Below are 11993 nucleotides of genomic sequence, written 5' to 3'. Positions count from 1 at the left end.
ATACTTAATCCTTAAGTATGGGTATAGACATTCCTGATTTTGTCAGACTAAGTATCTTCATTGTTACAATCAGGAGATAGCTAAATTCCATCTTCACACTGTGCAGGGGACATCTGGCTTCCCCACTTTCTTGTGATCTCTTATCTCCTTTCTCTATTACTGCCTTTTTTCTGACTTACTGAGGGGACACCAAAACTGCCATTCTGTCTTTGAAACCCAAATACTCTCAGTCATTTCCCTCATACAATCCCCTCTCTGATTCTTTGGGAGACCAGCATGTTAAATCTTTTCATTTGGTTTGCCAGAAGATTAGCATATCAGGTCTCCCCAATGAATCATTCCATATATAGAGTCTATATACTTCCCTCACTAGGGGACATAAAATATACTTTACATAGAGGTAATTACAACAATTTTGAGAATAAAAGGAAATGAGAAAAAATTATTGATAGGCACACTGACAAAAAGTCGACCAGGGGGCTTCCCCATTGGCATAAGAGTTTACAATAAAAATTAAAGGTAGGTTCATCCCCCTTCAATTCAGTTCATTATATCCAAAATGTCACTATGGATCTCTTGATATAGTGTGTGATTTCTGCAAGAATCCTTGTAACATCTTTTCCAGAAGATCTACTTTCCTGCTCCAGGGTATTGGTGATTTTCTTTTCCTAAAATTACCTTAAAGGATCTTAAACTTTGGATTTTAGGATAATTACACACTGGATTGAGGTATTTTTCTCTTCTTAGATACCAGCTCCTCCTGGTGTTGCAAGTACTGGGAAGCTCTTTCCACTGAGGATTCCCTTGTGTATGCTTGCACTGGGCTACTCATTACATTGCTAGTTCTACTGTTAATCCCTTTTCCCCAGTGAGATGATTTCTTCCTACTTCTTCCATATGTTATTTGGCTGATAGCTAGGTGCTTCACTCTGTCTTTTGTTGGTTCTGCTAGTCCAAAATTTGTTTGGGGGCTGTTTTTGCACTTGTTTGGAGATAAGTTTGGGTGATTTTGGAATGTTTCTTATTCCATAAAATGTTGACTGGTGTGACAGAGGCTGGAACTAAAGAAAAAGTGTGAAGAATGTGTGAAAAAGATGACCTTGGTGGGGGAGGGGCCCCAAGGTTTTGAAATATTGAGGAGGAGAAGATTCTGGCTGGGAGAGGAGTTGGTCCCTCAGTTGGGAGAAGTCGAAGAGAGAAGGTTGAAAAAGACTTTCTCCTGAGGATTACTCATTTTTTCCTGTCTGTGACTGGAAATCTTTCCCCCCAACATTTCCCAATTGAAAAGACTATTGAAGAGGAAACCTGAGAAAGTCATTTTAAATCTCTGTCTAACTTGACTTCAGTTCCTGTTGCCCTGAGTCTGAACTGTGGCCAAGGGGCCAAACCCAGGGTGAGTCAACCTGACTTTCTCTCAGGGGACTCAGGTTGCCAAGGCCTGAGTTTCCCCTAAACTCGAGGAGGGAGGGAAAAGGGTTTTAGATACAGACAGGGACCCTTTTTTCCTCACTTTCCTCTCCCATTCTTTCCCTGCTAGTTATTCCTTGTATTACCTTGATGGAATTGACAATAAAAGTTATCTGTTCCCCAAGCAGTGAACAAGTGTGAGTGAACAGATCAAGGGGAGACCCTTTGGTCTCGAGTAGTGGAGGGGGGACAAGAGGGACAAGAGCGAATCTGGGAGAGCAGCCTTAACTAAGGAGAGGAGGCAGAAGGGGGAAAATCTTCAAACTCCCTCTTTTCTCTCTGAGCCAACCCTAAATATCATCTGTCTCCCCTGAACCCTGCTTGAGAACAGAGGTCTCCTCTCTTTCTCTCTCTCTATACTGAAAGACTGCCCCTCGAATGCAAATAAACAATCCCTCGAATACACTGGCATGAATGAAAAGAAAACCATTCCTAAAATTTGAAGGATAATAACAATAATAAGTATTTTGTCATCTCCATGTAGATCAAATATGATGATATGTGCAAAGTTATTTTTTATGGTGCCAATTTTATATAGAATGTATTCTCCAGGACAATAATTCTATTTCCACTTTTTACAGTATTGATAAAATGCAATGTTATTCAATTCTCCCTCTGCACACAATCAAGTATTCTGAATGCTCAGATTTCCCCAGTTGCTTAACTGTTACTTTAAACTGCTATTGCTTGGATATAAATTTGACTCCTTCAATTTTTGGAAAGCTGGGTGAAATATTTCCTCTGATTTATTTGATCATTCTCTTTGATGATGGGTGCAGAATAAATACTTTCAGAAGCAGTTACTCCACCCCCTCAGAACTCACCAGCCATGCTTTCTGGCATTCCCCTTTTACTCTGGTAAAAGTTAGTGATGATGGAGTTACAGACCTTCTTGAGCTCTTTCTGCTGATGCTCAAATTCTTCCTTCTTGGCAGTTCTTATTCAGTCAGTTGATTTTTTCATTACATTTGCCAAGGATCTTCTGTTTGTCTTCATCACCAAATTTTCCTGGCAGTTTCTTATCCTTTAGAGTCACCTCCATACTGAAAGTATAAGATTTAAGAGAATTCTTGAAATACACCTTGTCTCTCTGCTTCTTATTTTCAGTCTTGTATTCTCAGCCTACTGGACCATGCCCTTAATGTCTTCTTTGCTCAGATGACCTTTGTCTTTGGTGATGGTTATGTAATTCTCCTTGCCTGCATTTTTATCCATAGTAGAAACACTGGGATTTCATTTGCATCAATGACAAATGTAACTTCAATCTAAGGAATATTCCCTATATAGGATTCCTATGAGCTCAAACTTGCCAAACAGGTTGTTATCCTTTGTCTTTGCCTTCATAAATCTGAATACACACACCAGGATAGTTGTCAGTGTAGGCATTAAAGGTCTGAGTTTGTTTGATGGGGGTTATGTTATTGAATTTGATCAGAACTGTCATAACTCCACCACTAGTTTCAGTTCCAAAGGAAAGAGGAGTGACATCTAGCAGCAGCAAAGCCCGTACATTCTCAGATTTATCTCTGGATAAGTTGGCAGCCTGGACAACTGCACCAAAGGCAAAAGCCTCATCAGAAATGATACTCTTGGTGAGGTCCTTACCTTCGAAGAAATCCTGCAGAGGCTTCTGGATTTTGGAAATACAGAAACATCAACAAGATGATGTCATGAACCTGTGATTGATCTAGGTTGGTGTCTCAGAGCCTTTTCCACAGAGTCAAGTGTGCCAAGGAAAAGGTCAACATTCAGTTCTCCAAAATAGAACAGGATGATAGAGGTATTGAAGTCAATACCTTCATAGAGTCAGTCTCAATACTGTCTGTGGTACTGGAAGGGAAGGTATGTTTGCACATTCACAAGAGGTATTTAGACAGTGACTGGACCTCTTCTTGCTGATGTCCTTCTTTTGTTTTCACTTGGAAAATGAATGAAATGATTAGAATGAAGGGAATGAAATAATTCATCATGTGGCTGTCCACATACTTCCCTCTCAAATATCCTCAGATTGAAGTTACATTGCCATTTTTAGCAGTCCTAAAAACTCTGGTTATTAGTTGTTTCGTAAAAAAGCCCTAGCTCAAAGTTACTTAAATGAATTCTTAAAGTTAACACACACACACACACACACACACACACACACACACACACCTCCAAATGGTTTATTTTTTTAAGTTGGGTTTTTTTTTTTCTCTCAGGGGAGAGAGTGGAGTATGGAATAGAAAATAAATACCAAGGAAACTTGTGTTTTGCTAATTGTTTTATAAGCACAACAAACGGTCACATAGGATGCCCTGTGTAACAACAATACAATAAAGACTTAAAGTTTTAGGTGTTCTCATGCCAGTGCTTTCAAGATAGTTCAGTCTCTGGTTTTTGGAATTAAGAATATCCAAAAGTGTTTTTATACTTGACTTCAAAGATGATACCCTCAATGTTAAGAATGGAGACATAGAAATTACCACCCCCATGGTCAAATATTAAAACATTTCTCTTATAAGCAATAGCAGCAGTAGTTGGCTCATTGATGATTTGGAGTACTTTGAGACAAGCAATGGTTCAAGCTTCTTTGATGACTTAAAATTGGGAATCCTCGAGGTAGCTGCTATGGTGATGACAGCATTTGAGAAATCCTTTCCAAGTTAAGTGTAAGCAATTTGTTTCATCTTTTCTAGACCAGAGAAGGTGCCTTTTCTGGATAGAAAATTTTGGTCACCTATTTGAATTCCACTTGGAACTTGGGCCTGCTTTTGTAATTCACCACCATGAAAGGTCAATGCTTCATGATCTGATTGTAAAATTACATCAACAAATCTGCAATCAATCAGATTTTTGGCATCAAAGACTGTGTAGTTGATGGGTTTCGTTGCAATCTGATATTTTGAAGCATCACCAGTTAAACATTCTCTGTCATTGAAAGCAACATAGCTCACAGTGGTCTTGTTTCTGTAGGCATTAGCAATAATCTCTGCTTTCTCATGTTGGTAGATTCCCCACAAAGGAGTAAGTGGTGCCAAGATCACTGCCAACTGTGGGGCAATGGAAGTAGTAGCTGACCACTGTAGAGTAAGAAGTGTTTCTGCTGAACTGAGTAGTGCAAAATTCTCTAAAAACATTTACTCATTTTACTCATTATTAGTCTCATTATTAGTTAATTTATACATGCTGTGATTCAGTCAGAAAGTACACTGACACAAATAGCTTATATTTTTCTATGTCCCATAAGTCTTTTAGACACCCTATAGTTACTAACTTGAGATAAATATTTTGCTTTACATATATATTATAGGCACAAAATTGAATTAAGATGAATTGAAGGAGGGAATATAATATTCTAATATATAAAAGAAAAATGTTGATAAAGTTCTTTACATCGTTTCTGAAAAGTTTCCTTTTTTTTTTAATAAATACTTGTTAAGACCATAGGGACATAGGTTTAAATTTTGAAATGAACTTAAACATTATATGATACTAAATAGAATCCTATAATTATGCAAACATAGAAACTATGGGCCAGTGAAATTAAGAGATTTGTCACAGCTTACATGGGTAAGAATGATATAAATGTCCTATATTTTTATCTTATATATAGGGGGGGAGAGAGAGAGAGACAGACAGACAGACAGACAGAGACAGAGACAGAGACAGACAGAGACAGAGACAGAGACAGAGACAGAGACAGAGACAGAGAGAGGAGAAAAGACATACAGATAGAGATCAAGAGACTAGACTATGATACTATGATTTACTGCAGGATTTGGGAGAGGAGAGTAGGGGATAGGTAGGTGAAGGTCAATAACCTATACATGCTTTTATAAGTACTGAAGCCCTTATGACTTTCTTAAAACAGAAATGCAATATGAGAGTAAAATAAATGTAGTTTACGCACACAGTTTTACTCATTTCCTTTCCATTTTGAAAAAGTAGATCTCTGGGAATAATTTTCAAAGGCTTGGGAGTATGAAAAAAAAAGCTAAGAACTAAAATGGGTTTTTGAACACAAGTCAAGGGAAAGCTGAACTGAGCAAGTTTGAGGACACAGTAGAGGAGAATTTAGTTCTAAATTCATGGTGTCCATTATCTCCTGGTAGAGTAGAGCTGAGGGGAGGTTGTTCAGAAGGGGCCTGGAAACTCTGCTTGAATAGCTATATCCCTCCCCTGCTGAGGACAATATTATTAAGCACAGAATCCCCAGGGTATGATGGGGGAAAGTATTAGATGGCCCTAAAAATATCTGGATAGCTAAGGACCAAGTACAGCAGAGAAATAAGGCACAGAGGGATACGGTACAACAAAATACAGAAACAATAAATAACCAGAATTTATAGGCAACTCTGTAGTATCAGAGGAGTAAGTTGCCTTTTTATATGTGCACCCATATCTCATATTACTTGTGGTCACTCTTCCCATTCTACATATACAAAATTTTAGGATAGTGTTATTATATTTTGACTTTTATGATTTTTATTATTTTATTTTTTAATTAATTTAATTTAATTTATGTAATGTTATTATTATTTTTTAATTAAATAGCTTTGTTTTGAACTATGTGCTTTGGATTTAACTAGTAAAAAAACACATGAGTTGGGGCTGATGAAATATATCTCAAAGGGAATTTTAATCCATAAAGAACCTAGAAACAGAGAGAGCTTTCTGGGAACTGGGAACCTTAAAAAATTCTCAGACCCTACTTCATAAGGTTTGGTTAAGACCATTCCCCACTTTAAACAATGAAGGAACTTAGATCAGGAATGTGAGATCTCTACTCCACCCCTACTTAAGCCTGCTTTAGGGGAAGAAACTCCTTGCTGAACAATGAAAAATACTCAAACCCATACTTATAGTAAGGCAAAAGTTCTTAAGCTGGGCTATTTTTAGATCTAATACAAAAGGGTGCTAAGTACCTATAAAGGTCAGACAACTTGTGAATTTACAAGGAGCAAAGAGGTGAGAACTTATTCAGAGGTTTTCTGGTGTGAACTTAATAAAAAATTTAAGCCTTTTTAGGTGTGAATTAAGAACGGTCTCTCCTTTGAAAAACATCTACTGTGATTGGTAGATGTGAGAACTTAGGGGAGGTGACATAGGAGAAAATTCCCTTTAAAAGGAGGCCTCAGGAGAAAGAAGGGATTTCATTGAGCTGGTGGAGTCAGCTGAGTTGGAGCTGGCCTGGTGTCTCTGAACATTAGAATCTTTGCTTGGACAAATCTTGTGGTGAGTGGATAAAGGACTGACTGATCTTTCTCTTAGGGCTTGGGCCTGGGTTGGCAAGGGCTGGCCTGGGACGGCCTATCCTTTTCTCATTATTTCCTTTTTTCTCTCTCTCTTTCTTTAATTCCTCATTTGTATTAATTAAAATATCTATAAAACCTAGCTGACTTGGGTATATTTTAATAATTGGGAATTTTTCCCTGGCGACCACCTTATATTTGATTTAAAAACAAGACACTGTCTTGAAACCATATTTTCTGCAGTCATAATTTTAACAATCACTCATATCTACTACAGTTAAAGTCTTCCACTATTTTAATCATTACAGAACACATAGTTGAGGAGGAAGGTCTAAGTTCTACTTAACTACATTCAAGTAAGAAGTAATAGGAAACTTTCTAAAATTGATATTGCCTTTCAGTAACAGCACTGACTTCCAGACAAAATGTGATCCTAAACCAGTGATGGGCAACCTTTTGAGCTTGCCAAAAAGCAAGCATAATTTGGGTAGTGTGTCACTTAGAGAAAAAACTGTCCTTGGCATGGGGCCCATACTTCTCTGTATGTGGCCGCATGCAGCCTTGTGTCATTGAAAATGACTACTTGTGTCAGTGCTGACACACATGTCATAGATTTGCCATCAAGTTCCTAAACGGAGACAAATTGATCAACTTCTACATACCTTCTATAACAAAACCCTGCAATTTATACATGGAGTAATAATAATTAAGAAGAAATCTGGATTTCCACCCTAGAAGTGCATAAAAAGCAGTTCAAACTAGCAATAGAGATGTTCCAAGTAAATTCAGTGTCATTGTAAGAAAGCAAGGTGGGATCCTGAGACCAATTAAGGCTAAGAGGGATTTGTATCAGGAGGCAGGGAGAGTAGAGGGCTCCCACATAAAGTCACAATGGTGTCCTGGGGATACAGCTAGGTTTTTCTGAGCACTGTATTTAGACTCAGTGAAATAGCCCTGAGAGGCCAGGGGTATGGACCTGAAAGCATCCAGGGACTTTACTTTCAGAGGTAGAGTAATGCAGGGTGAGATTAATGAGGGCTGAATGCCCCATTTAAAAGTATATAATTGAAAATCTATTACCCTAAAAAAGAACTACATTTCCCAGGAGCCCACTACTTGAGGTCCTTCCAGCAGCCTCTCTGAGGACCAGGGTTTCCTTCCCAAGTGTGACATCATAGTCCGATAAATGAGATGAGATGCACCATGCATTCAGCCCATGAACACAAGCATCACACACAGTGTTCTGCCATGGTATAATGGTATCTTTATAATATAAGTTTTTGGTACACACACATAATCAATTCTCTAAGTATGTGACATTCTACAATTTGATTGGATATTATTAAATCACCTAAACAACACTCTTGTGATGTTACTTGTAAAGATGAAAATTTAGGAGAGACTGAGGCAAGTAGAAATTAGTTTCTCTCTGCAAGGAGTATTATATTTTATGAGGTTTATTAAAGGTTGAGAATTTAAGAATATACAAGTAAGAAAAAACACGTGCCTAGGCGAGAGGCCTAGACAAGACCTCAACTACATTATGGAAAGAGCCACGTCTGCTCCAAAACGGAAGTCCAAAAGAGCCCACAAAGCCTTTGCAATCAGCTTAAATCCTTCCTCCATCTCGGCCCACCTCAGAATTGCGTGAGATTACAAGGCATTTTGGGGAAGTGGAGCAAAGGCTTATGGGGATTGAAGTCTTGGATTCCAGTCCATTTTTACATACTACAACAAAGAATTCTGTGATCATTTAATAGGTTTCTACAAAACTCTGTGATAGATATTATTCATGTGAATAAAGCCATTTGTAGGTTAGTACCCCTTGACCTGCTGAGAGGATCATTGTGCTTTTTAATTTTTTAGGGTTTTTTTTTGACTTTTGAATTTTATTTAATTAGATGATTTAGAATAATTTTCCATGGTTATAAGACTCATGTTCCTTCCCTTCCTTCCCCCCACCCCTCCCATATATGACACATAATCCACTCGGTTTAATATGTAACATCGATTAAGACCAATTTCCTTATTATTAGTATTTGCACTAGGGTTATCTTTTAAAGTCCACTTTCAGTCATAGCCCCACCAACCCATGTGACAAGTGGTTGTCATCTGTGTTTCTTTTCCCACAGTTCTTCCTCTGGATATAGATAGCAATCTTTCTCATATGTCCCTCAAAATAGTTCTGGATCATTGCATTGCCACTAGTAGAGAAGTCCATTACATTTGAATTTACCATAGTATATCAGTCTCTATGTACAATGTTCTGGTTCTGCTCCTCTCACTCTGCATCAATTCCTGGAGATCATTCCATTTCACATGGAATTCCTCCAGTTTATTATTCCTTTGAACACAAGAGTATTCAATCACTAACAGATACCACAATTTGTTCAGCCATTTCCTAATTGGAGGGCATCACCTCATTTTCCAATTTTTGGCCACCACAAAGAGTGCAGCTATGAATATTCTTGTACAAGTATTTTTCCTTATTATTTCTTTAGGGTACCAACCCAGCAGTTCTATGGCTGTATCAAAGGGCAGACAGTCTTTTAGTGCCCTTTAGGCATAGTTCCAAATTGCCTTCCAGATAGGTTGTATCAGTTCATAGTTCCACCAGCAATGCATTAATAACCGAATTTTGCCACATTCCCTCCAACATTTCCTTGGCTGTCATGGTAGCCAATCTGCTAGGTCTGAGGTGATACCTCTGAGTTGTTTTGATTTGCATTTTCTCAGATTATAAGAGATTTAGAACATTTTTTCATATGCTTATTAATAGTTTTAATTTCTTTATCTGTAAATTGCCTATTCATGTCACTTGCCCATTTATCAACTGGGGAATGGCTTGATTTTTTGTACAATTGATTTAGTTCCTTATAAGTTTGAGTGATTAGACATTTGTCAGAGGTTTTTGTTATAAAGATTATTTCCCAATTTGTTGCTTCCCTTCTAATTTTGACTGTATTGGTTTTGTTTCTACAAAACCTATTTAATTTAATGTAATAAAAATTAGCTATTTTGCATTTTGTAATCTTTTCTAACTCTTGCTTGGTCTTAAAATATTTCCTTTCCCAAAGATCTGACAAGTATACTTTTAGTTTCCTTCTTTATGTTCAAGTCATTCACCCATTCTGAGTTTATCTTGGTGTAGGGTGTGAGATATTGATCTAAACCTAATCTCTCCCATACTGTTTTCCAATTTTCCCAGCAGTTTTTATGGAATAGTGGACTTTTGTCCCAAAAGCTGGAATCTTTGGGCTTATTATAGACTGTCTTACTGAAGTCAATTTACCCCAAGTCTATTCCACTGATCCTCACTTCTGTCTCTTAGCCAGTATTGTATGGTTTTGATGATCACTGCTTTATAGTATAGTTTAAGATCTGGTACTGCTAGGCCACCATCCTTTCTTTTTTTTTTCATTATTTCCCTTGATATTTTTGATATTTCATTCTTCCAGATAAACGTTATTGTTTTTTTCTAATGCTATAAAAAGTTTTTAGTTAGTTTGATGAGTTTGACTGCAAATGAGTAAATTAGTTTGGGTAAGATTGTCATTTTTATTATGTTAGCTTGTTCTACCCATGAGCAACTGGTGTTTTTCCATTTATTTAGATCTAGTTTTAATTGTGTGGAGAGTGTTTCGTAGTTGTGTTCATATAGTCCTTGCATTTATCTTGGCAGATAGATTCCTAAGTATTTTATACTGTCTGTGGTGATTTTAAAAGGAATTTCTTTTTCTACCTCTTGTTGCTGGGATGAGTTGGGAGTATATAGAAATGATGATGACTTCTGCAGGTTTATTTTGTATACTGCAACTTTGCTAAAGTTGTTGATCATTTCCACTAGCTTTTTAGTTGATTCTCTAGGATCCCTTTAGTAGACCATCATATCATCTGCAAAGAGTGATAGCTTGGTCTCCTCATTGCCTATTTTAATACCTTCAATTTCTTTGTCTTCTCTAATTGTTACTGCTAGTGTTTCTAGTACAATGTTAAATAATAAAGGTAATAATGGGTATCCCTGTTTCACTCCTGATCTTTTTGGGAAGGCTTCTAATTTATCCCTATTGCAGATGAGGTTTGCTGATGATTTTAAATATGTACTGTTTATTATTTTTAGAAAAGGCCCATCTATTCCTATGCTTTCTAGAGTTTTCAATAGGAATGGGTGTTGTATTTTGTCGAAGGTTTTTTCTGCGTCTATTGAGATAATCATGTGATTTTTGTCAGTTTGCTTGTTGATATGGTCAATTATGTGAATGGTTTTCCTAACATTGAACCATCCTTGCATTCCTGCTATAAATTCTAACTGATCTCAATAAATAACCCTTGTGATCACTTGCTGTAGTTCTTTTGGCTAGTATTCTATTTAAGATTTTTGCATCTATGTTCATTAAGGAGATTGGTCTTTCTCTGTTTTTTATCTATCTGGCTTTAGAATCAGTACCATATTTCTGTCATAAAAGGAATATGGCAGAACTCCTTCTTTGCTTATTATGTCAAATAGATTGTATAGTATTGGAATTAATTGTTCTTTGAATATTTGATAGAATTCATTTTTGAATCCATCAGGCCCTGGGGATTTTTTTCTTAGGGAGTTCTTTGATGGCTTGTTTAATTTCTTTTTCTTATATGGGGTTGTTTAAGTATTCTATTTCTTCTTCTGATAATCTAGGCAATTTATATTTTTGTAAATATTCATCCATATTGCCTAGATTGCCATATTTTTTGCCATACAATTGAGCAAAATAGTTTTTAATGATTGCTTTAATTTCCTCTTCATTAGAGTTGAGGTGTCCCTTTTGATTTTGGATACTGTCAACTTGGTTTTCTTCTTTCCTTTTTTTATTAGACTGAACACTACTTTGTCTATTTGTTTTTTTTTTTTTCAAAGTACCAGCTTCTAGTCTTGTTTCTTAATTCAATAGTTCTTTTACTTTCAATTTTATTAATTTCTTCTTTAATTTTTAGGATCTCTAATTTAGTTTTAATCTGATGATTTTTAATTTTTTTTTACTTTCTAATCTTTAAATTTGCATGCCCAATTCATTGACCTCTGCCCTCTCTAATTTATTAATATATGAACTCAAGGATATAAATTTCAGACTACAACTGCATCCCATAAATTTTGAAAGGATATCTCTTCATTTTCATTTTCTTCAATGAAATTATTAATTGTTTCTATGATTTGTTCTTTAACTAACTGATTTTGGAGAATCATAATATTTAATTTCCAATTAATTTTTCATTTGTCTCTCCCTAAACCCTTACTAATTATTATTTTTTTTGCATTGT

At 36.4% G+C, this 11993-nt stretch overlaps 1 pseudogene; it reads right to left on the bottom strand.

Moving 5' to 3' along the window:
- Positions 1 to 2280: 2280 nt before the first annotated feature.
- Positions 2281 to 7253, bottom strand: LOC100616987 (heat shock cognate 71 kDa protein-like; annotated as a pseudogene).
- Positions 7254 to 11993: the final 4740 nt, after the last annotated feature.

This window comes from Monodelphis domestica, chromosome 3, assembly GCF_027887165.1.
Source record: "Monodelphis domestica isolate mMonDom1 chromosome 3, mMonDom1.pri, whole genome shotgun sequence".
NCBI classification, from domain to species: Eukaryota; Metazoa; Chordata; class Mammalia; order Didelphimorphia; family Didelphidae; genus Monodelphis; species Monodelphis domestica.
This window is presented reverse-complemented; position numbering and strand designations above follow the sequence as displayed.